General features: G+C 57.4%; 1 protein-coding gene across 2 annotated transcripts in view; it reads right to left on the reverse strand.

Moving 5' to 3' along the window:
• GRB10 (growth factor receptor bound protein 10) overlaps positions 1-26,407 on the reverse strand; it is a 156,638-nt gene that overhangs the window by 111,457 nt on the left and 18,774 nt on the right. For both annotated transcript variants that reach the window (XM_025449607.3, XM_035701512.2), the window contains exon 2: positions 11,613-11,764. The gene's annotated coding sequence lies outside the window, so the exon portion shown is untranslated. The remainder of the gene's footprint in view (positions 1-11,612; positions 11,765-26,407) is intronic.

The raw sequence follows: 26,407 nt of genomic DNA on the forward strand, positions 1-26,407 counted from the left end.
CACCCCTCTCCTGGCTTAGGGCAGCAGCCCGCTTAGACATTCCCTGGCAAACACCTGAGCTCCCGTGCGCGTCACCTCCTCTGACCTCTACTCTTAGAAAAACACGACTCCTCCGCTTAACGCGACCACCCATCTCCAGGACCCCTGAGGTCACCCACCACGCAAGGTGGACTCTGTCCCTTCTTACTCGGCCACAGATCCAACATGTGCATTTAATACTGCGGGAAAACCCAGTACGTCTCCTCAGGGAGCCACGTACTGTCCAGCACGTCTGCTTCCTGCTCCCTCCTCACTGCCCCCCTCTCAGGACACTCGGATGACGGCCAGCTTCTGACACCCGGCGGAGGAAGTGCGCTAGCTCACAGCCAGCACCTGACATCAATCCTATTGCACTTGTTAGCAAATGCCTTGTTGTCCGGCCAGGACAGCACACAGTGGGGACTCCAGAAGGCTCTGCACGCTCGCGGGGCGAACTAGCATAACTTCCCGGTGGACAGGCTACATAGTAACACTGAATTTAAAAATAAAATCAAGCAAAAGCTGCAAGTTTTAAAAATCAATCACCGAGGGATTTTTTAAAAAGGAAGCTATACCTTCCATAAAAGCCAGGGACCCACTGTTTTACCAGGAATGATGCATCTGACCGACGTTTGTGGACATATTAAGACAATCACTCGCGGAGCTGAAAACAGACTATTCGCATTCTAAATCATACGAAAAGCCTAAAAAGAAACGAATACTACTTCAAACGTCAATGGGAAAAGAGAAACTGGGCGATGAAGACAGCATTCAAGACAGAGGCAATTTATTCTGAAGATGGAGGACGTGTAGCGATAAATGTCAACTATCTGATTCCCTTCTTTCCAAACTAATATTCAAAACATTTTAATATTAAAAAAAAATACTCAAAGCACACCAGAATAGAAATGCTTTAGAAAGAGAGCCAAGAAGGGAGGGACAGAGACAGAGCGGGCACAGACACAAGAATAGGACAAAAGTCAAGCGCGGTGACAAGCATGGGGACAGGGCTGTGAAGCGAAGGCCCAGGCAAGATGCTCGTGCCAAAAGCAGAGCACACGGACCACGTGTGGTTAACGCCCAGGGTCCGGCCTTTACCCTCCGCACAACAAAACATCTGCAGGCAGGGATCTCACGCTAAATGAACGGACGTTATGCTTTGAGAAGAGACTTACATTAAAAACAAGAACTCTAAATAAATAAATAAATAAATAAATAAATAAATAAATAAATAAAAAATAAAATAAAATAAAAAATAAAACAAAAAATAATAACTCCATATACAAAACAAAAGCAAAGGAATACAGTGTTTATTAATCATAAGGTAATTTTGTATAGATGGTAAAAAAAAAGAAATGAATTTGGAGACTTCAATGGAATCAGAACTTTTATCACAAATATATGCCAAAATCAAAATAATCTTAAAAAAAAAATCCTTGGGCAGCCCAGGTGGCTCAGCGGTTTAGTGCAGCCTTCAGCCGAGGGCGTGGTCCTGGAGACCCAGGGATCGAGCCCCACGTCGGGCTCCCTGCATGGAGTCTCTGCCTGTGTCTCTGCCTCTCTCTCTCTCTGTCTCTCATGAATAAATACATAAAATCTTAAAAAAATAATAAAATAAAAAATCGTTACGATAGAAAATACTGGGGAGAAAACAGACTGCAACCCACACTCCTTCCACCTTCACCCCTACAGAAAGCAAGCCATGAACTTGGATGTTCTTGCATCTGATTATTTCAACTTGTCAAGACAAGAAAATAAAGAAGATGATTCCCAAGTGCTCACGTAGACCGGGCAGCAGGCTAGGTAGGGATGTGTGTGTGCAAATGCACACATGCACCCTCCTCACACTAGTATCATTCCTGCTGTTGACATGAGTAAAATCAAGTTCAGTGGGCAAGGTCCTGGGGCCAGAGATGGGAAGGTGACAGAGGTGACAAGGATGTGATGGAGGATGTGATGGAGCTCAGTCCAGAAGTCTACGCTCTTAACCAGAACCCCGAAGTCCTCTGCTTTTCAACTTAGGGTCCCTGGATGGACAGCACAGGTGTCACCTGGAAACCTGCACACATACGGGTGCTCCAGCCCAGATGCTGACCCCCTAAATCAGAAAGTGGGGGTGGCCCCCAGGCACCCTGCATCCGAGATCTAGCACCAACCGGCCGGGGCACTTGAGGCGCCTGTGCTGCACCCCAGACCAGCAAAAATAAAATCTTGGGCACACGAGCATTGTTTTAAGCTCCCTGGTGTCCTTCAAGCTGAGAACCACTGCCCTCATCTCTTTTCTTTACATGATTAATCCTTTTTTATGATGTTCGCAAGGGGGGAAATTGGGGAGAAAATTGCAATGAAGTTTCGAGGAGTCGCATCTCACTTTCTGGAAGCCGGAGGAGGGAACCTCCCACAACTGTGTGAAGTAACCAATATAATCAGTTCCTCAAAATGCCACAGCTGGATCCTAAGGGCCAGCTTCCCAGCGGGAGGCTGCACCTGGTACGTTCTCTGCCGTTTACAAATCTACAAATTTCCTACACAAATAGCAAGAATCTGTCCTAGAACACGGATGGGTGGAAAATGGAGGAGGGAGGCAGGCCAAAGAGCTATCCCAACTGCCTGCAGCGGAGAATAACTTCAAACCTCAGGGTTTTAGGGACAGGGTCTGGACTTGACCCTCTGCAGGAGAATGACCTTTGACTTTATACTCCCAGTCTTCGGTAACAGACCTGTTTGGAATATTCTATTCAAGTATCCACAGCGCCTTACGTCTAAGTGCTCCGGTCAGCCTCCTGCCAACACGAGCGACATCTCCAGAGGACCCTCGCTGAAGGCCACACTCCTCACTTAGGTGCTTTGCGAGGAGCATCGAATCCTCAAACGATCCACATGGAGACACGGTAACTGTCCCCCCAGACAGGCCCCCTGCCTCTGCTCGCCCCGCAGACCAAGCGTGAGGTCAGTCCCCGGGCTCCGCTCTGCGCCAACCCAGAGCCCGGGTCCTGAGCTCGGATGCACGGTCCCCGGGAACGGGGTTCAGTCCCCGCAAGGAGAGGAGCGATGCTGGACACGGATCTTCAGTTTCCAGCTGCGTGAGCCCCGGGGTCTGGGCGTCGCGCCTCCGCTCCTGCCCCAGTGGATGCACAGGTGTGCGGTCATGTGCTAAGTGCAGGACGGGGCTGCTAACCCAGTGGGACGACGGGCAGAGGGGCCTCCCAGCCTCCATCGCAAACCCACCGCCCGGGGAAACCACAGCGGCCCTTGGGTCACAGAGACCGAGGGGCTCTGTGAGGACACCACACGCCACCCTTCCATGCCCGCCTTCCCAGAAGTGACGGGTGGGACACCCTCCGCGGTGGGTGAACACAAGCAGATGACGAGAGCAAAGGTCCATCTGCGCAGAGCCCCAGACAGCTCCGAAACCCGTGAGGAGACAGTCGCACCTCACACAGGAGGACACAGGCGCTGAGATGATGGATGGGTGACCGGTCAGGGCTGCACGGTAAACGCGGGACCTCGCCAAGAAGAGGTCAGGTGCTCCTGCAGAGAAGGGCATCCCACCTGGCGTGACTGGGGGACAGCACGGAGAAGAAAGCCACTGTAATCGTAAGCTGGATTAGGGGCCCCTGGGTGGCTCAGGGGTGGAGCGTCTGCCTCGGGCTCAGGTCATGATCCTGGGGTCCCGGGATCAAGTCCTGCTTCTCCCTCTGCCTTCATGGGCGAATGGGTGGCGTCAACACCACTGAAACCCCTCGGATTTGCCTTGACTGCCTGCAAATCCGGTTCTGTAATCGTCGGGAAAGTGACTCGGATCTTGTCAGAAAAATTAAGCAAGGTCTGCAAAATTGTGCTCGGATTTAGACACTTTACAGAACAGACACAGACACAAGTCCTTCTGACCAACACCTCAAAGCGTGGCCCTTATTTGTACGACGAAGCTCACGTCACTGACGGGGACCTTGCAGCTAAAGAGAGCTCGGGAATCTGCAGCCGGAGACCTCTAGGGAAGCATGACGTACTGAGGATGGGCGGCCCCGGACCCGCGTCATCTCAGTCCGTCGGGGACCTCGCAAAAGGCCCACAGCCTCCTCCCTTCCCTGTCAGCCCCCAGGTCCAGGGCCGAAGCTGTAAGAACGCTGGTCCCCGGGGCTCTGGAGGAGGGGTGTGGGTTCCCTGACCCCGGCAGCCCCACGGGGGTGACGTGGTGCTACTAACCCGGCTAACCCGCACACAGGCTGCTTCCTGCAGGTCGTTACGACTGCAGACCCGCCACTGGCAAGTGACGCCCAGGACACTTGGGGGGGGGGGGGGGCGCTTATTTCTCACGAAAAATGCTTTGGAGCTGTTAAGTTTCTTTTTTTTTTTTAAGATTTTATTTATTCATAAGAGACACACAGAGAGAGAGGCAGAGACACAGGCAGAGGGAGAAGCAGGCTCCATGCAGGAGTCCGATGCGGGACTCGATCCCAGGACCTTGGGATCACACCCTGAGCCGAAGGCAGATGGAGCTGTTACGTTTTGTGCCAAATGCGGGAATTCTGTATTTGAAAACTGAGTATGATCACCGGGTTTAAGTCTCAAAAGCATTAAGGCTGCTCTGCCTTCCAGAGCTTTCCCAGGATTGCCGGTGAAATCGGCAAAGTAAACCCGTCTCCTGGGTGCTCTCGCATCAGATGCGCATGGGCTCCAGGTCAGGAGAGTGAGCCCTGCTTCCGCTCGCTCCCTGGGGCGAAGCTCAGTCCTGCGGCACGTGTCAGAGAAGGGCCCGGAACCTCGCCTACGACGCCACCGCTCACGGCGCTGGGATGGCGAGCTGCATCCGCGGCCTGCATCCCGGGTTCGGATGTTTCTGACAGTTCCAATCCACATAAATGTCATAAATAAGTCAAATGTCAAAAAATGTCATAAACAGACACCCCACAGGGCCACCAGGGCTGGGAGGCTAGCAGGTTCGCAGAAGCATCAAATTTGGATCTCTCTCTCTTCAGGCTCCACATCCAGCATGGAGCCCGACGTGGGACTTGAACTCACGACCCCGAGGTCAAGTCCTGAGCTGAGATGAAGGCTCCGATGCTTAACTACCTGAGCCACCCAGGCCCCCGACACAGTTTTGGCTCAGGAGGCTCTGACAACGTCTCAAAACCACCCAAACACCTTCACTTTAGCTACATCAGCTTGAACTGAAACTAAGTCTTTTCTGATGAATAATCACGACGTTCAGTCCTGGGTAGGACTTACATCCCTCACCACTGAGGGAAAGAGGCCGACCCCTCTGGGGGAGGAGGTGACAAGCTCTGCGGAGAATCAGTCTTCTTTTTTTCTCTCTTTTTTTTTGGGGGGGGGGGGTCCTGGCACACAAGAGGGGAGGGGCAGAGGAAAGGGAGAGAGGGGATCTCAAGCTGGCTCCACACCCAGAGCACAGCCCCACATGGGGCCCGACCTCACAACCCTGAGCCCAAATCAAGAGCCACCCAGGCGCCCAGGTGCCCCGAGGCCGTGCCTTTTCTCATATTCTGAGGACCAGGATTCCAAAGAAGAGAGGCGGGCACCTGGTTAGGTCACAAGACAACCACGACCGGGCCCCAGGAACCACAGACACCCAGTTCTTCGGATGCTGAATGGGGCGACTGCGGCCACCAAAAGCAGCCTGCAGGGCCCGCCCTGTCTCCCCACACCTGAAAAACCCAAACCCCTGGATGGGGGTGACACGGGGTACCTGTCCCCCGCTGGGTCGGGGGGAGACAGGGCCACCTAAGTTAAAGGCCTGGCCTGCCTGACACGGGGTGAGGTCACGACCTACGTGCTCCGGACCCTCAACATTCGGGCTTTAGGCAACAGGTCTGCATGGCAGGGATGGGGGCTTGGGGACTAGAGCCCTCAGGGGAGGGAAGCTGGTCCTCTAACAACACGGGGACATCCGCTCGGCCACAGACTCCGCGGGACAACAGCTCCGGTCTCACGGACAGGGAGAGGCCACCCCTCAAAAAAAAGGGAAAAAAGCTACTAAGGCATTTCTTTCCAGACCATCATGGAAGTCCTGACTGATTTTTGGAAGATGCATAACTTCAAAATGCCTATTTTTTAGGAACTTTTGCTTCCTCCGTGAAAGAACGTCAAAATGGTTCTCTACCAACTAGATGATGCCAAAACCCTCCCGACTCCAAAGTTCTGGAAGTTTACAAACATGATAATCCCATGAGACTCAGATTTCCATGCACGTGTAATTGTAACACACAATTGAATTTGAATTTCTTCTGCATAAAAAAGAGACCGATGGGTATCCACGCGGGCCACGCTCGTCCGACACTATCAGGGGCCCAGTAAGTAACCACCGGGAGCTTTTCGATTTGCAGAGTGTGTCATTTGGGGAACACTTGTCCCTCCGGGTTCTAAAAGCTGCAGTAACTCCGGAAGCGATGCGTCCGGGTGGACCAGCCCCGTGGGTCACCCCCCGCCCTGCCGTCCGCCCCCCGGATCCTCAGACACCGAGTCGCCCATCAGGAGAAGCTGTGGCAGGACTGGAGCGCCACCGTCCTCCGTGCCCCCCCGCCCATCCCGGCCCAAGCCCTGCGGCCTCTGAGAGCGGGAGCCGTCGAGCAGCGAGCACCCCCGTGACGTCTCTCCATCCTCCTTCACTGAGGCTGCAACTCCAGGGGGACGGACCCTCCTCTCCCTCGGGAGGTTCTGGAGCATCCCGCCAGCCCGGCTGCCCCCGCCTGCAGCGTCCCAGGCACCCGGCCTCCGACAGGCCAGACGGAAATGTGCTGAGGACGGCTGGAGCCCGCAGCCTGCGGATCCCGGGCAGGAGCACGCGGGAGCCCGGCGTGGGGAAGGGGCTGCCTCTGCGACCCCGGGCTGAGCCCCGCAGCAGGACGCCCTCTGCACGACTCCCGACACGGCCACAGGCTGCCTCGTGGCAGGTGCGCTCATGGGGCAAAGCTGCTCCGAGGCTCCATGGGCTTCCATGTGGGGGAAGGACCGAGGACCAAGGGTGACCTGGGTGTCCTCGCTGCCTCTCGCCTCTCTGCACCTGAGCAGGTGCACACGTGAAGGCCTCCAGGGTCCTCCTTCCAGGCTTCCGTCTGAGCGCCACCCTGTTGAACGCTTCTGTTGGAAGAAGATCCCCGGCTGCAAACCCGGGGACCCTGCCAAGCCTCACTGGGGCTGAGGCATCTGGAAGAGGTCAGCATGCAGCCCTGAGGCTCAAGAGCCAACAGCGGGGAAACCCGGCGCCACGCTCACCCCTAGCTCGGCTACGACGGCCGCCCAGCGTCCCGGCGGTCCAGCCAGGCCCCGAGCCGACGCCGGAAGCACCAGGTCTTTCTGTCACTGAGACGCACGAGCCCCAGCCTCCGGACGCGGCCCATGGACAGGAGGACAGGCAGGAGCCAGCCTGGATGACTAGCCACGCGGCCCCGGGAGCAGCCACTGCCGACCGCAGGGACGGGCCTTCCAGATGCATCTCGGCTGCCTGAGGACAAGGCACCTGCGCTCCGGGCGCCACCTTCAGCCCGCGGAGACACGGGCAAGGTAGGTAAGGCAAGGGCACCCCCAGTGGGCGGCCGCCCCGCGCACCAGATGACAGGAATGAACCCCGCCATCCCCACACTGCCCGCGCAACTCTCCCGGGGCCCCCGGCTGCAGCCCTGCCCTGCGCAGCCCCGGGCGGCCAACCCACTCTCCAGCCTGCCGTGGCGACACAACAGGCCCCGCAAACACTGTCTGTCTGCAGGCGGGGGGTAAGCCGATGGGGACGGGGACCGGGATGGAGCCACCCAGGGACAGCGCTTGGCGACGGAGAGGAGAAGCCTCCGCTGCACGCCCCGCCACAGATGCATCTCAGAACTATCACGGGGGTGGAAAGAGGCCAAATGAAGTTAGTTCCTTTATGCAACAATGAGAAAATGCAAACTTGGGACGGCTTGGGGGGAGGGTGGGGGCTCAGCGGTTGAATGTCTGCCTTCAGCCCAGGGCATGATCCTGGGGTCCCAGGATCGAGTCCCACATCGGGCTCCCTGCATGGAGCCTGCTTCTCCCTCTGCCTGGGTCTCTGCCTCTCTCTCTCTCTCTGGTCTCTCTTGGATAAATAAAATCTTCTAAAAAAAAATTTTAAAAAAGCGAACTCATCTGGAGAGACCGAAAAACAGATCGGGGAGAGGATGGGAGGGAAGGCTGGCAAAGAGGACACCCGTCGCCCCGACCGCGGTGAAGGCTTCATTCACGGGCCTATAGTCACATCGAGACTCGTCACACTATACGTTTGAGGCACAGGCAGCTCTACTGCACTTCAATTATACTTTTTTTTCTTTTTTTTAACGAGCCAACACTCTGGGGGAGAAGGGGCTATCTGGGGATTCGGGGGTGGCCAGGAGCAAGCCCAGTCTTGTCTCTTGTTCCGTGCGGTAGCACACACCGTGCCTTCACCTGGGCCCCGGGATGGGAACAGAGGGGTTCCTGTAAGCCTGCAGACACTTCAGGCATCGATCGATACGTCCCGTGAGCTTCTGTCCAGACAGCTGACGTAGCGGACACCGCCGACCCAGACACCGAGCTCACGCCGGAGCGAAGCTGACCTGGCACGAGTAACGTCTCTATGAGCACGTGACGGCCTCCCTGAGCTCAGGAGCATCAGCTCTACGCTTTGGGGCCCGTGTGAGCAGCAACCTTACTAGAGAAAAGACCGAAGTGTTGCACCAGGGACACTGCAAAAAAGGACACGTGTTTAGGGTCGGAGCTGCAACAGGGAAGCACAGCTCCGCCCAGTCCTCGTCTGGGAGCGTGCGTGTCGGGCAGTGGACATGGTGGGACCCAAGTGACCAGCAAAGTGCCGTGACACTGACTCAGGGTCACAAACTTGTGTCAGTGGCAGGCGAACTCACGAACAGGTGATCACTGAATAACGTGGAGAAACCCACGTTCCCTACACCTGGGCGTCTGCATCCGCAAAAGGGGGACAAGCTGTATCTGCCCCCGAGGACGGGCGTCGTGAAGAGCAATCGCGTCCGTGCACAGAGTCAGCAGAGACCGGGCAGCCGGAGCACGACACGCCTGGTGATCCGTGCGTCCACCGCTCATGTCCCCACCGTCGGGCCTCATGGTCCCCGCAGCACACACTCCCTGTGCCATCTCCCTCCCCACCTGCTCCTACATCCAAGGACAGGGCCGGTACCGCTCCACTACAAGCCGAGAGCTGTCGAGGTGCCGCGAGTTCACGCCCCGTCCGAGGCAGCGGGGCCGGGACCCCCGAGACTCCACGTGAGCTCCGCATTGGCCACGTTCCCCCGCGGGCGTGCTTTGTCCAAGCTAACGCTGCTCAGAACCACGGGGTGTCAACACACGACGCCTGCTTCCGTGCACGTAAGCGCTCCAGTCCCCGAAGCTCTCACAGCCCATATGTACCTGACATTTTAATGGGTTCGCAGGTCTCCCGGGAAACCCTGGTCTTGCAGATGCGCTGCGCTCCGCCTACATTGGGGCACCGGGGCTCCCCGAGTACCAGTCAGATGCTGCCCGGCCCGAATGGTGCAGCAGCAGAGAAGGGGCGCCGGGGGTTCTGGAGCAGAGAACAGCGGCGCAGCTAAAGCCACAGCGTGCAACAGGGGACTGACCGGGTGTCACCCACCTAACGCTCAGACCCCAAATTCTCCCAATGGACTCCGGCGCGGAGGATCTTTAAGCCACCCGCCTCCCTTGACACACACACACCGAGCTTCCATCGGGGTCGACTGGATTCTGACGAGCATCTGCACCCTGTGACTGCACCTCGTAAGGAGCCCATAATCAACCTCTAGCCCTTGTCCTAAAACTCAACCACCAGGATGCCTGGGGGGCTCAGCGGTGAGCGCCTGCCTTCGGCCTAGGGTGTGAGCCCGGGGTTCTGGGATCGAGTCCCGCATCGGGCTCCCTGCACGGAGCCTGCTTCTCCCCCTGCCTGTGTCTCTGCCTCTCTCTCTCTGTATCTCATGAATTAAAAAAAAAAAAAAAAAAAAAAATCTTAAAAAAAAAAACAAAAAAACTCAACCACCCTGCATGAATAAAAGATTATGGACACAGAGGCGCCTGGGGGGCTCAGTCGGTTACATGTCTGACTCCTGATTTCAGCTCAGGTCGTGATCCCAGAGTCCTGGGATCCAGTCCTGCATCGGGCTCCCTGCTCAGCGGGGCGTTTGCGTCTCCCTCTGCCTCTGCCCCTCCCGACTCACGTCCTCGCTCTCTCTCAAATACATAAATGAATCTTAAAAAACAAAGATTGTGGACAGAAAGGTCCAAGAGCCAATGTGGAGACTTCCAGTCCCATACAAGGTGGACATGACACGACAAGGGGCAGAGGAAGAGTCCGAGGGGTAGAGAGAAAACGTGTACCTTTTGAGTCTGGAACGGGACGTGTAAAATGTCATTCGGCATCTAACACGAGGGTGACGCTCGGAAAGGTCTGGGGCATAAACCCAGTTCTTCAAGGGATTAAGACCCTCCTGTTCTGCATCGTATAGTCAAGGGTCACGGAAGGAGGCAAACTGGGATAAAAGCCCAGCACCTTGTCCCGAGGGCCGTGGACCCCAATTCCTCGGCCCTGGGTCCCATCTGTAAGGGCTAAACCCAGGTGTTCCCAAGACGAAGCCCTAACCCCAGAGCCTCAGAAGGTTCTGGATTCGGAAAAAGGATCTTTAAAGGGGAGATTAAGGTCAAATGAGGTCATAGGAGGGCCTTCATCCAAGAGGACTCGTGTCCTTCTAAGGAAGAGAGATTAGGACACGGACGCGCGGAAGGAAGACCACACCAGGACAGGAGAAGGTGGCCGGCTCGCCACACGCCAACGGGACAGGCTTTCGAAGGACCAACCGCTGACACCTGACGGACGTGGGTTCTGGCCTCCAGAGCCGTGCCAACACACACGCCCGTTGTTCAAGCCGCCCTTGGGGCCTTAGTCACGCAGCCCCAGCTTCTATGGCCCCCACTGCCCTCCCTGGGGGCAAAGGCTCTTGCAGGTGCATCGGGTGGACACCTGCTGCAGGCTCAGGTCCCCCACTAATCTCAGGCCCACGGCGAGCATGATAAGAACCCCACACCCCAGCAGCCAGGACAAAGGAGAAGGGGAGGAGGTGCCAACACCTGCCCCAGACCTTCCTTATTTACGGGCACCCCGATATCAGCACAAAGGCGGGGCACACTGGCACAAGCGCTGCTGGCAAACAAAGGCCGAGTCAAGCACCAACCCCCCTGGCGTCCTGGACCATTACCAGATGGCGCAGCTGCCAGCTTCCAGGGGCTCCTCTGCACCTCTCCGAACAACCCGGAGGTATCATCACCCCCCGAACGGGACACCAAGGGGCCTGCGGAGGGAGAGGCCCATACAATAGGCACGAGGGTAGTCTGCAGAGCCCGACGAGGCCCAGCGAGCCCGTGCCTCGGGCCACCCACCTGGGCTCAGGGAGCAAAGGGGAGCAGGGGGCCCGGAGAGGCAGGTGCACAGACTCCCTGCAGAGACACCAGAATAAAGGACCCATTGTCATGCCCCTGGCGGGACGCATGCACTTCATGACAGTTAACAGGATTCTCCTACTAAGGGTGAATCCTACCAACTGGAAAAAAACAACAGACCTTACCTGTCAGGGGCTGTGCCCGGGCTCTGTGGGTTGGGCAGCTGCCTTGGCTCGACCAAGAGGACCCGGGTGAGAACCAGCTGCCAGTCACGGTCACGGGGCCCCCGCTCCCCTCGGCTCCCGGCTCCGGCTCAGCATGGTGCTCGGCTCCAAAGCTGAAAGTCAAAGAGGCCGTCACTGCTCGCGTTGAACCCGTGCAAACGTGCATTTTCCACTCTGCACCCAAGACTAAAATGTTTCAAACCAGACACGTGGAGTGGGTATTTTTTGTTTGTTTTTTTTTTTGTTTTTTTTTCCAAAGATACTTAATATAAAAAATTCTTCAAAGAGCAGAAGGAGAAAGAAATCGAGGAGGAGACTTCTAGTTGCCATGTCAACTGACCGCAGAGACCATCGGGGCAAGGGAGGCAGCTCGGGGGCCCCGGCCTCACTCTGCAGGCTTCCCGCCCCACCCCACCCCACCCCCCCAGCATGTGAGCCCCTGGGGCAGGCAGGGCACGGGATGCGCAGACCTGGCCCCTCCTGCAAGGCCAAGTTTGCCTGGAACTCATGCCAGGAGTCTGGATCAAAGCCCGCATCCTTCCCAGGCCCTCGGAGATTACAACCCTCCCCCCAGCCCTCGGACGCGTCCGTCTCAGCCCAGGTACCCACCCCTGGGGCAGGAAGGCTCCGATGAGTGCTGCACCCACACCGTGCAGGTGGGGCGGCAGCAGGTGGACCTGCCCTTGGAACCTGGCCCCTCGCTTTGATTCCTTCACGCGACTCATCTCTCTGGAGGGATGAGCAGGACCGTGCCAGCCTCAAGGACAGTGCGAGGACCGAGACCAGCCCCGGCCCGGCTGGAGGGGAGTTTTTCATCACCTGGGCATCCCTGACCCCGGCTCCCACCGCTCCGAGGGCTGTAACACACCACGGCCTGCTGCCACCGACTCTCCATGGGTCACACGAGACGCACCCTGGGGGCTTGGAGGGGAGACAGCGCAGGGCAAGGGCGCAGCCCTGAGAGTCGGCATCGTGCCTCCACCTCTGCGTGTGGGCCGCTCTACTGCCTGCGACGGGGGCAGATCCCGAAACTAACCTTTCCTGGCCCCTCAACGGTGCAAATAAAACCTGCCCTGCCCCTGACCTGCTAGGGAAGAAGTCGTGGACCTGGAACTTACTAGAAAACCCCCACCGAGCGAGCACACGGGCGAGGGACGGGGCCTGGTATCTCCCGACACCACCCGTGTCTACAGGGTGAGTCCTGAGCCTCAGAGTCCCCGGTGCCACAATCAACATGACGGTGGCATCTCCATCCGGGGTTGTTACAAGGGAGGAATGAGCTCATGCCTATAAAGGACCCATGCACCAGTAAACGTGAGATAAATACTAGGTACCACTACCTACGATGCGTCCGGCGGGTCCCCGCTATCGGCTGCTAAGCACATGAGCCGTCTGCAAGCAGTAAAGCCTGCTGGCAGTCACAAGGGACACCGACCTTCGGATGCAGGACACGCAACTACGTGCCTGCCCGCACTGAATATCGCCTGTCGATGCAAAGGGCACTTGCTCTCACCCCCTCGAGGAGTTTGCAAACTGAAAGGATTAGAGCAATTATGTCAAGTGAAACGTCTCTAAGTTATAGCAGCTAAGTTAACCAAAAATTTTTTTAAAAAGGGAGGCGAGGAGAGAGGATTGGTCAATTATCAGGGTCTTGGAAATGACTGTAGGCCAGGATGTGGGGACGTGGGCTTGGGTCACGTAACCCGCCTGCCCCCCAGATCCTGAGCATTTCCCATCTTTTCCAGGGAAATTCCTCCTCCCCTGGATGCAGGCTCCAGCGCCTCACTATGACTCCCAAATGCATCTTTCACGCAAACGCCTCTGACTCTGCAACACGTGCTCGGGGAGGTTTGCCTTTCGTGACGGCAACACAGATTAATCTGTAACTGAAGAAAAATGACATGCAGTGGCTCGTCAAGCTCGCCACCACATCAACCTTTGTTTGTTTTTGGAGATTTTTTTTTTTTTGGTCTATTTTTAAGAAAGTGGATTTTGAACTTTCTAGCAGACGGGACACACTCAGGATGATTTCTGAACATGAACAGGCAGCGCTACCGAGAGGTACGTCCTCACCAGCAGCAGGACCAAGCCGGAGGCAGAGAACGTGCCATCACCGAGCCTCCGGGGGCCGCACGCGATGGCTCGCCCACGGCCACGGCCACGACTGCCAGCACCAGCGGGCTCGCGCTGCCCGCACCGGCCGGGCCTTCAGGCCCCACAGGCCCCACAGGCCTCACAAGCCCCCAGGACTCCGCACCTTCGCCCATCGCGACCGCGCATCTCCTACAGGTTCCCAGACACAACGTGAACCTGAAATCCTACGTACGTGAGCTCGGGCGGAAAACAAACGTCGTCACTTACTTCCAAAGCAACAAAGGTCCCCCTGATTCCTATTTAGTATCTGTGATATCGCCTAAAAATTCCACAGGGAGTATTAACCTTCCCTTCGGTGTAGCCTTCCCACACGAAATACTCAGAGTAGCCGACGGGAACTGTGTAGACACTCCATGAATCCCAGCTTGCAGGACCAGGAAGTCCAGGGTGTGCAACCACACGGCTCGGGAATAAAGTGCAGGCCTTTGTCGAAGGGGACAGAAGGCCCTTAATTTAAAAAAATTAGATTCAATATCAAACTGTTGTCGGAGTCCACCTGGGACAGCGACTTGAGAAACACAAATTGAGAAATAGCGACCCCGTGGCCCATCCGCCGGCGGACACTCAGGGACCCCGCAGGATGGCCCGATGGCCCAGGACAGAGGACCCCACCCCCACTGGCCTCCAAACAGAGACCAACAAAAGGGGCTCAGGATGTACGAATGGGCCCAGAACGCGGCTCCTGACCCCACGGTCACCAGAACCAACGATCCTACCAGCTCACCCCGTGGGCTCCCGGAGGCCCACAGGCTGCTCGGAGGTGCCGACCCGGACCCCCAGCCGAGACCTCCCTGGACATGGCCCGAGACAGAGGCAGGACACTTCTCACTGCAGCTGCAGGCAGCAGAACAGGGAGGGGCAGGGTCAGCGCCCGCACGCGCCCGGGGACTGGGGACCGAGTGCAGGACGGGCAAGCAGCGGACATGCACCCGTGCAAATGCGTGCGTCGGTTCAGTCCCGAGACCAGCAGGGCAGCCCTGATAAGCCACAGAACGCCACCCCTACCCGGGGTTAATGGGAACCTGCTAAAGTTCCCAAGTGGGAAGATGAAACATCATGAAGATTTTGATGCTCTTCGAAGTAATCGGTTTAGACATGAAAATTAGTTTTGCAAATGAGGCGCTGTCATCAATCTAACTGCACTAAAACTCATAAGACCCGTCGTGAGAGTGGCGATTGCGGCGCATTAAGGGAGCATGACCCTCACCTCCTCGTAAAGTATAAAGGAAAACAGTTAAGGGGAGGCTCAGCGGTTGAGCGCCTGCCGTCAGCCCAGGGTGTGACCCCGGGGTCCTGGGATCGAGTCCCACATCCCGCTCCTGCATGGAGCCTGCTTGCTTCTCCCTCTGCCTGGGTCTCTGCTTCTCTCTGTGTCCCTCAAGAATAAATAAATAAAATCGTTGAAATATAGAAGAAACGCTCTTGACCTAATGAAAGGACCTACCAGAAGCGTCCAGCAGCCAAGTGGCCTGCAGAACACAGAACAAGGAGGCACCAGCAACCTCACCCTCACGGTGAGGGCCAGCCAGGCCAGGGAGACAGCAGGAGCCACCCCCGTCGTCACCCTCAGATGATACAGCGAGGTACAGAACAGAAACCAGAGGTAAAAGTGGTCTAGAAAAAGATAAAAAGCCAGTGCTATTTACGGAGGAAATTCAGGACGGCCCCGAGCAGTGGTGTGGGCTGCAGGTCGGACAGGGTCGGACAGGGCTCGGCTAGTGGGACAGGAGGGCAGGCTCAGGCACCTGCAGGAGGCTCCGGAGCACGGAACACACCTGGGTGGAGCTCAGCCACCACGGAAGAAAGAAACGCCAGATCCAGGACAAGGGGCTACAGGCGCTCAGTAAACCCCACCGCTCCCGACGGATGAGGGACCCTCACCGCACACCCGGGGAGGCACCGGACGGTGATGAACCCGCGCGAGGAAGGCCTTCCTGGAAGCCGGGAGGGAACGCCCGACTCCCTCTGGGCCACAAGCCCGCTCTACAAAATCGCAAGACAAGCAACAAGCATCGGGAGGGAAAAAAAAAAGCTGTCAAGAACCCCGACGCACCTGTCCTGCCCCCACTCCCGGGCCTGAGGGGCCTGCAGTGGCACCAGGCAGGAGCCCCCCACCCCACACCTGCAGCAGCGCCCAGAGCACGGGACGCACAGCCTTCCTGCCCCCCACGCTGCCAAGGCCAGGCGGCCAGCCCACCCCGCCCGCAGCGGCCCCAGCACCTGCCGCGCCCACGCCCCCTCTCAGGCTGCCGATGGACGCCCCCTCTCAGGCTGGCGATGGGCTTCGATGCCACCGGACACCCCTGGGGGCCCCGCCTCCCGCCGGCCTGCAGCTCGGCTCACCCCCCGGCCCCTCCGGGTGCTCAGACGCTGCCGCCCGCCGGCTGGGGTGTCCTCCCCCCTCCTCCCTGCCCGGACCCTGCTCAGCCCCAGTCCCCCGGCCAGGTCGCCTCTGGTCCCGCAGACACGTCCAGCTGTGTCCAGCTGTGCCGCAGCCCGGTGCCCCTTCCCACACCTTCCTGCTCCCTCACGCAAGCATTAAATGGTGCAAATCCCCCAAAATGGCTTCTTTTTGACCTGGCCTGAGGCAGCCTTGACCCACGTGGAGGTAGAAGAAAAAAAGCCAAGGAGTAGGAGGAGGAGGAGGGGGAGGAGAAGAAGGAATGGGGGGGAGAAGGGAAGGAGGGGCAGGAGGGAGAGGACGAAGAAGAGGGGGAGGAAGGGGAGGAGGATGGAGAGGGGGAGGAGAGGAGGGAAGAGGAGGAGGACAAAGAAGAGGAGGAGGAGAGAAAAGAGGAGGAGGGAGGAGGGGGGGGAAGAGGGGGAGAACAAGGAAGGGGAGGAGAGAAGGGAGAGGAGGGGAGGATGTGGAGAAGGGGGAAGAAGAGGAGGAGAGGGAAGAGGAAGAGGAGAGAGAAGAGGAGAGAGGAGGAGGGGGAAGAAGGGGGGGAGGAGGACAAGGACAAGGGGGGGCGAAGGGGAGGGGAGGAGAGGGAGGAGGGGGAGAGGAGGGGAGAGGATGAGGAGGAGGAAGGGGAGGGGGAGGAGGAGGGGACTGAGAGGGGGAGGAGAGAGGGAGGAGGGAGGGAGGGGATGCTCTTGTGCAAGGGAAAGTGACAAAGGTGCAGGTGCGGGCCAGGAGGAGCTGCAGGAAGGCCCCAGGAGAGGACAGTCCCCGCAGGCGGCAGGGGGGCCCCCCAAGGCCCGGGGGAGCCGGCGGGGCCTGCACGCGCCCCTGCAGACAGGACAGGAAGGCCCCAGGTGAGAACCATCTAGTGCACAGCACCGCTTCTGCCCCGCTTCTGCCCCCGGCCGCCTCCGCGCGGAGCCCCGGCCCGACTCCCGGCACCCTGCCTCCCCCTGCAGGAAGCCCAGAGGAGCCCCGGCCCTACAGCGACAACAATGGGGCCATTAAGCGCTTCGGGCAAGTCATGTGAACAGAGCAGCCCAGAAGCTTCTGGAAATGCCCGAGGACCCTGCCCCTCTATTCTCTTTTCCTTCCTGCCTCCTGCGCTTCCCTTCTTCCCTCAGGAAGTGAGGAAACAAGAGGAGAAAGGGCAAAGTAGGCGAGGACGCGGCTGCTGGCGGAGAGGGCGCGCGGCCCGACCGCAGGGGCACCGGGGCCTGTGGACACCCGTCCCGCCCCAGCCGCCGGCCTCACGTGCCCAGGACAGGTCACCCCTTCCCCTTGCTCACCAGGGCGCCCTGCTGGGCCCCACTGGGCTTCCTGGTCCCGGGGATGAAGCACCAGACGGGTGCGGATGCGGGGTCCCAGAGGGCAGGGGATCGAGCCTCCGGCCACGGAGACGCCGCGCGGAGGGCCCGGAGGCTGGCCCGGCACCCTGCGAAGCACCACCCCCCCGCATCCCCCACATCACCCCCCAGCCCCCCGCACGGCACCCCACCCAGCACCTCGCACGTCACCACCCCCCTGCACCCCCGCACGGCACCCCGTGCAGCAGCCTCCCCCCGTACCCTGCACAGCACCCCCGCACCCTCCTCCAGCACCCCCCACCTAGCACCTCCCCACATCCAGCACCCCGTGCGGCAGCCCGCACCCCCCCCAGCACCCCTCCTAGCACGCACAACCAGCGCTCACAGCCAGTCACCTCTTGTTGGTTGTAGCCAATCCAGCGGGATGAATCCTCAGTGAGTCTTAACTCTGTCCTTGTATGGAGCCCTCCTCAGGCCTGCCTGGCCCTGGCCGCCAGCGGCTCCTCCCCTCTATCCCCCTCCCGCCTCCCCCCTTCCTCCTCCCCCTCCTCCCCTCCCCCTCACTAGGTGAGGACAAAGTGGGAAGGTGCCCTCTGCAAACTGGGCAGGGAGCCCCCCCAGAGGAGGGAAGTTGAGGTCCACTGATGAGCACAGGCCCCAGCTCTAACACTGGGAGTGCCGGCCCCAGCTCTAACACTGGGAGTGCCAGCCCCACCACATGCCGCTGGGGGGGGCGGGGGGGAGCCCATTGCAGACCTACCTAGGCACCCCGACCCCACACAGCCCAAATGCTCCCCCTGAGCAGGATCTCGGTCATCTGCTCGGGACACAGGGTCCAGGCCCCTGCAGCACACGGAACGTTCTGGTCAGGCAGGCACAGCCGGCCCGCAGGCCCCCTCGTTTACTCTAGAGTTGCAGGGTGGCAGCCCCGCGAGCCTCTTGACAACCCTGCGGCCAAGCCCAAAGCGGGCCCCAGGCCCCGAAGAATGTTCCGACCTGATCTTGCCACCTCCCAGCAAGCCCACCCTGGAAGGACACGATGGACTAGTCACCTCCGGCTCATGGACATGACCCAGGGCAAGGTGACAATGGGGTGATGAGCACAGAGCTCACCCTCTTGCCACCCGCCCCATCTCCCTGCCCTTCCCCATTGACCGCTCCACTCCCTCGTCATGTGCCAGGGGTCCGAGTCGGCCTCCCCACAACCCCGGCTGTCTGCCTGGGACTCATGGCTGGGAGATGGGCCGAGCAAATGGCAAAACCCTGCTGTGCTTCCTGAACCACAGGCTCCTGATCCTGCCAGGAGGGCCTCACACACCTGCTCCTAGGGCAGCGTCGGGAGTGAGAAAATCTGCTTCGGTGTCCAGAGGGCTCAGTCGGTGAAGTATCTGCCTTGGGCTCAGGTCATGATCCCGGGGTCTTGGGGTCGAGCCCCACGCTGACTCCCAGCTCAGTGGGGAGCCTGCTTCTCCCTCGTCCTCTGCCCTCCCCTGCTCACGCCTATGTGCTCTAATAAATAAGTAAAATCTTAAAAAAAAAAAAAAAGAAAAAGAAAAAGGAAACTCTTCTGCCTTCCAAATATCAGACAAAGCAGGCGTGTCAGACACTCTCAGGTGCGTCACCTCCCCTCACCTTACAGCTTACACCTGGCTGTCCAGGAACGGGCAGTACATGGAGCAACACTTGATTTTCCCCGGGATGCCCTCCTAAGGCTCTTGTCAGCCCAGGAGCTCGCAGCAGGCACCCCTGGCTGCGTGACCCTCTCTAACCATCACTACGTATTTACCTTTGTTCTCAAAGTCAGGACTTTTTCATTAATTTACTTCAGCAACATTTACTGAGTACTCGCTACATCCTCCACCCTGATGGGCACTGTCAACTACAGAGCCATCCGGAATATGGTCCCTAACCTAGTTTCTTTTATTTTTTTTTTAAGATTTTATTTATTTATTCATGAAAGACCCAGAGAGAGGCAGAGACACAGGCAGAGGGAGAAGCAGGCTCCCTGCAGGGAGCCCGATGTGGGACTCAATCCTGGGACCCCGGGGTCATGCCCTGAGCCGAAGCCAAGTGCTCAACCCTCAAGCCTCCCTGGCATCCCCCTAACCTTGTTTCTTGCAGCAATCGATGCAAAATGCAGGAACGTAGCCAAACCTTGGTCAACACCCTACAAGGAAAACATGGGAAGAAAAGCAGCTTGTGACAGGCATGGCCAGTCACTCTTGTGTCAGTTCTTTAAAAACTGCATGCGCATGTAGAAACACGTCCCAAGTGAACTTGTTCTCAGGTGTCTCGCGGGGGACGCCCAGCTGCTGATAATCCCTGTAGGGAACAGCCCGAAACAACTGCTAACGTCTCCAAGGAATCCCAGCTATTCACACATCCTTGACCCAAGAGCAGGTCCTCCTCCTGTTGGGGAAGGTTTGGTCCCTGCACTACTGGCAAAAAGACAAAGGGAAAAAGGAGAGCCCGTCCCACAGTCAGAGGAGCACAAACCCCAGGGCCGCTGGGGCAGGGCTGTCTCCAGCAACCATGCTGCACGCAGCCCACCTCAAAACATCCAGTGCTCCTCGAATGTAGTCTTGGGGACACAGTGCCGGTCCACGGCAAAGCCAATCCAGACCTCAGCTCCACCAACCGGAAACCCACACTTCATACTCCATCAGTCAACCTTCCTCCTCCTGGTGGTCTGAGCTATTACAACAGTCCCAACAGAGTCCCTTCAAAGGGTCCCCTACAGGGGCACCTGGATGGCGCAGTCAGGCAAGAAACTGTCTCTTGGTTTCCTGAGCTCAGGTCATGATCTCGGGGTTGGGGATGGAGCCCTGTGATGGGCTCTGAATTCCGGAGGGAATCTGCTTGAGATTTTCTCCCTCTCCCTCCACCCCTCCCCCTGCTCATTCTCTCTGTAAAATAAGTAAATCTTTAAAAAGAAAAAAAAAAAAAAACCTCCTATAAAAATTACTAGAGTTAATCCAAATCATTATAGGATTCCATCACCCTCATGACTGTGATGCCAAATGCCCGGAAGAGCCGAAGCCACCTCACGACGCAGGTCTCTCAGGAGGAGAGCTGGCGTTGAGACCTGAGAAGGAACCTGTCCTTCATCTTTACCAAAGCCACCTGCATCAACAACCGAAACGCTTTTTCTTTGCCAACAGAGATCACATATTTGTCAGGTCCCCAGCCTCCCCCACATACTTCCCAAGCCGACCAGTTATCAACACCCCGGATGTGCTGGGTGGCTTGCCATGCGACACCTGTGCGGCATCATCAACAATATTTGGTCCTTGTTCCAGTTCCCAGCCCACGGCTCCCACAACTCCTAGAAGGAGCCTCCAGAGTGATGAGGGTCCCTATGCTACTGCAGCAGGTGGCTGGGACCCCTGGATACCTTCAGGACGGGAGCTGGTCGGTTGCCAGAAAGACCAGGTGTGGTCAGGACGTGGACCTTCCAGCGCCCTGACCTTTGTGACCTTCAGGGAAGGGAGGGGCTCGAAACAGAGCTACTCACCGGTGGCTAATGAACTGATGAATCTTGCCTACCTAATGGGATGGCCACAGAAACCCATAAAGGATGGGGTTCTTACAGCCTCCAGCTGGGTGAGCACTTTGGGGTGCTGAGCCGGAGAGAACATGGGGCCCCCCCGTATCTCCTTTCCCCTACTTCTTCTACCCGGTGGCCCCAAGTTGCAGCCTTTATGACAAACCTAAGTAGAGTGCCTTCCTGAATTCTTGTGCCATTCCAGCAGTGATCAAACCTAAAAAGAGGGTCACAACCCCCAATTTACACTCCTTTGGCCAGAAGCATGGGGTGCCTGGGGAGTCTGCTGGCGTCTGGGGCGGGGGCCTGTTTGGGCCCAGTTCTGAGCCCCTGAACCCGTGGGATCTGACTGATCTCCAGGGGGCACGCGAGAGAACGCAACGCCCTGTGCGGCAGCCCCTGCCACCCGGACATTCGGAGAGCTGACATCTGGCATCACACATGTTACGAAGAAAAAGTGTGACATGATGGAGAAAACCAGGCCGCAGAGCCAAGACCACCCACCTTTGCCTGTGGTCTGGTCGGTCCCCTGCACGCGGGCTCCTGGCGGAGGCTGCGCGGCCCCGAGCCACCTGCGGCCAGCCCAGCCAGGTCAGACTAGGGACGGAGCCAGGTCGCCTGGCCCCCTCCCCTCGCAGCTTACTTGCTGCGCCTCAGGTACCAACGCTGGTCTCACTCCTGTTCCAAAGCACTCCAGGGGGCGCTCGGAGGGACACCTGTCTCAAATTGCTCTGCAGACACTCGAGTTTCCCGGGGGGGGGGGATTGGGACTGTGGCCAGGGACTCCGCCCAACGGATCTGGGTAGCCAGCAGCAGCAGGTGCACAGCACAGGCTCAGCAAACAGTGTGTGTTGGGGGGGGGGGGGGTGGGCAGGCACCAAACTGTACCATGTCCTGCCACCCTGGACGCAGGCCGAGCAGTGCCCATCCCCATCCTGCCCCCAAGCCGATCCCCAGCGAGGGCACATCGAGGTGGCCCACAGCCACTGCCACGAGCATTTCCCCGCAGCATCCGTACTTTAACCCCCAGCAGGAATACCCCAGAACCCTGAAGACCTGGCTCCCCACCTCATCTGGTGCATGCTAACCACAGGCCTGGAGTCTCAGGGCGGCCCTGAGCTACAGCTGACACAACAGACACAGAGATTAACCCCGGGCCAGGGCACGTCTCGGCCTCCCCAGGGAGGGGGTGCTGCAGGACCCGGCTCAGGCGGGACCCCACCGTCCCAGCGTCCGCATCTGCACTCTGCCGGCAGCGGCCTCTCACAGAAGCCCCAGCTTTGAGCAACCTCACGGGCCAAGGGCGACATCAAAACGTCCTTCAGGATACTAACCGAGTCCTCTCCCTCCCGAGGGCACGCTGGGGTGCCCGGGAGGCCACGGGACATGTGGTCGAATGCAGAAGCAGGCTCCAGAACACAGCAGCCTCCTATTAAGCCGGATCTTAAAGGGATTTACAGAATGGAAAACCATGTCACTCGTCTAGTTACATTTTTTTTTTTTTAAACACGGTTGTCCTTTTCCAAAACGTCATCCTTATGTTTACATATAACAGCCTTATTATTCCTTTTATGGAAGAACGAGTATTTTGTAAATGTGTCGTTTCTGCAACAGCAAAGATCCACATGCTCGGCCACCAAAGCTCAGGCCCTGCAGGGTGTCAAGAGGTCCCGGGGGCCAACGTGGGAGGCCCACCCACAGCCCCCGCAGCCCGAGGGCAGGAGGTGTCCCCGGGGACCTGGACGTGCACCTGCCCCCGGGGACAGTCTGGGCCAGCACCCCATGCTCACACAGACAGCCAAGCTCTCGGGGAACAGGAGCCCTTAGAGACTACATCCTTCAGGGAAGATTTCACCACCAACACTGGGTTTCGGAACCATTCGCCTGAGACACGGCCCTGAAAATAAGTAGGGGGCACTGCCTTCGGGGGCGTCATGGCCCCTCAGGACCCGCTGCTCAACCGCGCCGTCCTGTGGGACGCTGGCAAGGTGCGCGGCGAGAAGGCACATGCAACAGTCTTCCCTGCCTCCAGAAGAAGCCACCGAACAGGGACAGTCGGGGGACGGTGTAACACGTCTGGTATTTGCAGTCTCCTAGCGGAGTTCTGCAGGCCGGGCCGCCTCCCCCGGGCTCCTGGTGCCGCAGACCCCAGAGCGCCACCGCCTGCCTCTGCCGCGCCTGGAAACCGGGGCCTGCACCTGGCGGCGCACTCGGGGCCCCGGGACAGAAGGGCCCGACACCTCCTCAGTATGTCGGTCCGGCTGTCTCTCCCCTGGGTTTGCACCGTCCAACGTGGGAGACCCGAGCCCGCAGCCCGCGGGGACGCACCCTGGAGGACAGGGAGGACGCAGTGTCGCCACGCTCGCCGGCTGCGGGATTACGTCTCCCGGGACTGAGCACACGCTTACGGGGAAAGAGGATCTATTTCTGTCCTGAGGACGAGAGATCGGCTCTTCTAAATGGGGCGAGGCCCTCCGGTCCGCCCGCTGTTTCCACCCAGGAGGACGCGCAAGGGGAAAGGAACTGACGCACCGAGCTCCCCGTGGGCGCCTCTGCAGGCCGGGACGGACCCTGCGGGACCAAAAGCCACGCAAGTTCAAGCGGCCTGCGTGTGCCCGAATCGGGGCACTGGAAGGAAAGGAGCCTGTTGGGACTGCCACGTGGACGCACCTCCACTCAGGGGACGCCCCCCAGCGTCCGGGCCACCCAAGGGCCTCGAGCGAGCAGCGTGAGAAGCAGGAGGGGAGCACGGCTGGGCTCGGCCTGGGGCAAGATCTCCTCCCCGCCCCCAAGAGGCTCCTCGAAACCCAAGGCCTGGCTGTAGCACTCGCCGATGAGGTGGCCACAGCCGGGAAGAGGTGGCCACACCCGGGAACAAAGGCACACTGACAGCACGTGACCACACGGGGCCAAACAATGCCGCCTGTGTACCCGAACGTCGCTGCTTCCAGACCATTCTGAACCCATGAGCCGCGGACAGCGAGAACCCAGGATCCCTCCCCCACGGAAAGGAAGTTCAATGCTTGCTGGAGACCTACTAAGCGCCACGCACCGTGAAACGAATTCGCTCATTTGCCTTTGATACTTAAAATGCCCAGAGCAGGACTCCTGGGGGGGCTCAGTAGTTGAGCGGCTGCCTCGGGCTCAGGGCGTGATCTCAGGGTCCCGGGATCGAGTCCCGCACCGGGCTCCTGCTCAGGGGAGCGGTTGCTTCTCCCTCTCCCTCTGCTGTGCCCTGCTCACGCACACACATGCCAAGGCGCTCGCTCGCTTGCTCACTCTCTCCCTCAAATAAATAAAATCTTTAAAATGCTGAAAGCAGGGCAGCCCAGGTGGCTCAGGGGTTTAGCGTCGCCTTCAGCCCAGGGCCTGATCCTGGAGTCCCAGAATCGAGTCCCACGTCGGGCTCCCTGGCTGGAGCCTGCTTCTCCCTCTGCCTATGTCTCTGCCTCTCTCTGTCTCTCATGAATAAACAAATAAAATCTTTAAAAAAAAGAAAATGCTGAAAGCAAAGAAGCAGCACACATGGATGGGGTCCTTCCTCCTATCACACAGTCCCCGTTCATTGGAGCGGGTGTGCCTTTGGTGGGAACAAAGAACGTGGGACTTGGGGCCCGAAGGTCCGTGAAGACAAGTCTAACGCTGTCATCCACTCATGCCCGCGTGGCCCTGAACGAGGCCTGTGACCAGGCGGGATCCCGCTTCCCCAGGTAGAGAAGGGAGAGTCTGTCCCTCGCTCCAGGGTGGTCCTGAGGATTAAAGGAAAGCCAGGCAAGCTCCAAGTCAGGCAGTGGAAGGTCCACACCACCCTCTCCTTCTCAACAGCAGCAGGATGTCTTGTCCAAACAGCATCTGGGGTCAGGCTAGAGAATGCAGACACCTCCCCACTATCCAGCAGAGCAACCGCGAGACTCCATTATCAAGAGCACCATAACCACCAGCACAAGTTTCAGTGTTTTATAAAAGGTTCTTTTATTTTAAATATAACTTGTTCTACAAATGCTCCCATCTAAGCAGCCTTCCTTAAAGCATTAGTTGTTAATAGAAGATTCTAGAGAAATGAAGGATAACAAGCTCTAAGATGCACGCCACCCTCCCCAACACACACTCAGATTGGCAAAATGGCCATTATCAGTAATTAAATACAAATAAATTAAACCCTCAAAACACAGAGATTGGCAGGATGGAGAAAAATAAAGACACGTAATCCAACAATACGCTGTTTCCAGGAGATTCACTTTGCATGAAAAGACACAATCAGGTTCAAAGCAAAAAGATGGAAAAAGATTAATTCCTGTTAACAAGTGACAAAAAGAGAGCTGGGATGGTTATCCCGACATCTGCCAAAATGTACTTTAAGTGAAAACTGTTAGAAGGACAAAGAAGGACATTCTAGGTTGAGAATAGGATCGATTCATCAGAAAGATTTAACAAATAAAACCACACGTACATCAAATATCGGAGCCTCAAAACGTATATTTAAGAGACTGAAGTCACAGAAGTGTCTTTTCTAATCACAACCAAATGAAACTCAAAACCCACAGAAAGTTAAAAATCCAAAAACATGTGAAAATTAACCCATCCTTTAAAAACTAGTGGGTCAAAGATGACGTCATGAGGGAAGTTCTAAAATATCTGGAGGCAAATAAAAACAAAAACACAAGACACCAAAACTTACAGGAGGCTGTAAAAGCAGCGCTAACAAGGAATGGTACAGCCGTCCACGGTTCCATCCCAGAGGAAAGATCTCAAACCCACAACCTACATTTACACATAAAAAACTGGAACAGGGGCGCCTGGGTGGCTCAGTCGGTTGAGCCTCTGACAGTGGATCGCAGCTCAGTCTTGATCTCTGGGTCATGAGTTCAAGCCCCACAATGGGCTCCATGATGGGCATGGAGCCTTAAAAAAAAAAAAAAAAAAAGACCAGATCAAACTAAACCGGAAGCTGACAGATGGAAGAAAAGGGTAAAGATTAGATCAATGGAAAAAAAAATTGAGAAAAATCAAAACCAAAAGTTATTTCTTTGAGAAGATCAACAAAATTGACAAACCTCTAGCTAGACTAGGAAAAAGAGAGAACGCGCTCAAGATTCCCACAATCTGTAATAAAAGTGGGAACACTTACGACTGATTTTACAGAAATAAAAAGGAGTCTAGGGGAAAACTATAACAAGTGCACACCAACAAAGAGGGTAACACAGACGAAACGGACAGATCCCTAGAAATGCATCATCTGCCCAAATCACGTCATGAGGAAACAGAGGGTCTAAATACATCTGTACAAGTCAGGAGGTTAAATCAATAACCAGGGACACCTGGATGGCTCAGTGGTTGAGCGTCT

The sequence above is a fragment of the Canis lupus genome, chromosome 18 (genome assembly GCF_003254725.2).
Source record: "Canis lupus dingo isolate Sandy chromosome 18, ASM325472v2, whole genome shotgun sequence".
In the NCBI taxonomy this organism is placed as follows: Eukaryota; Metazoa; Chordata; class Mammalia; order Carnivora; family Canidae; genus Canis; species Canis lupus.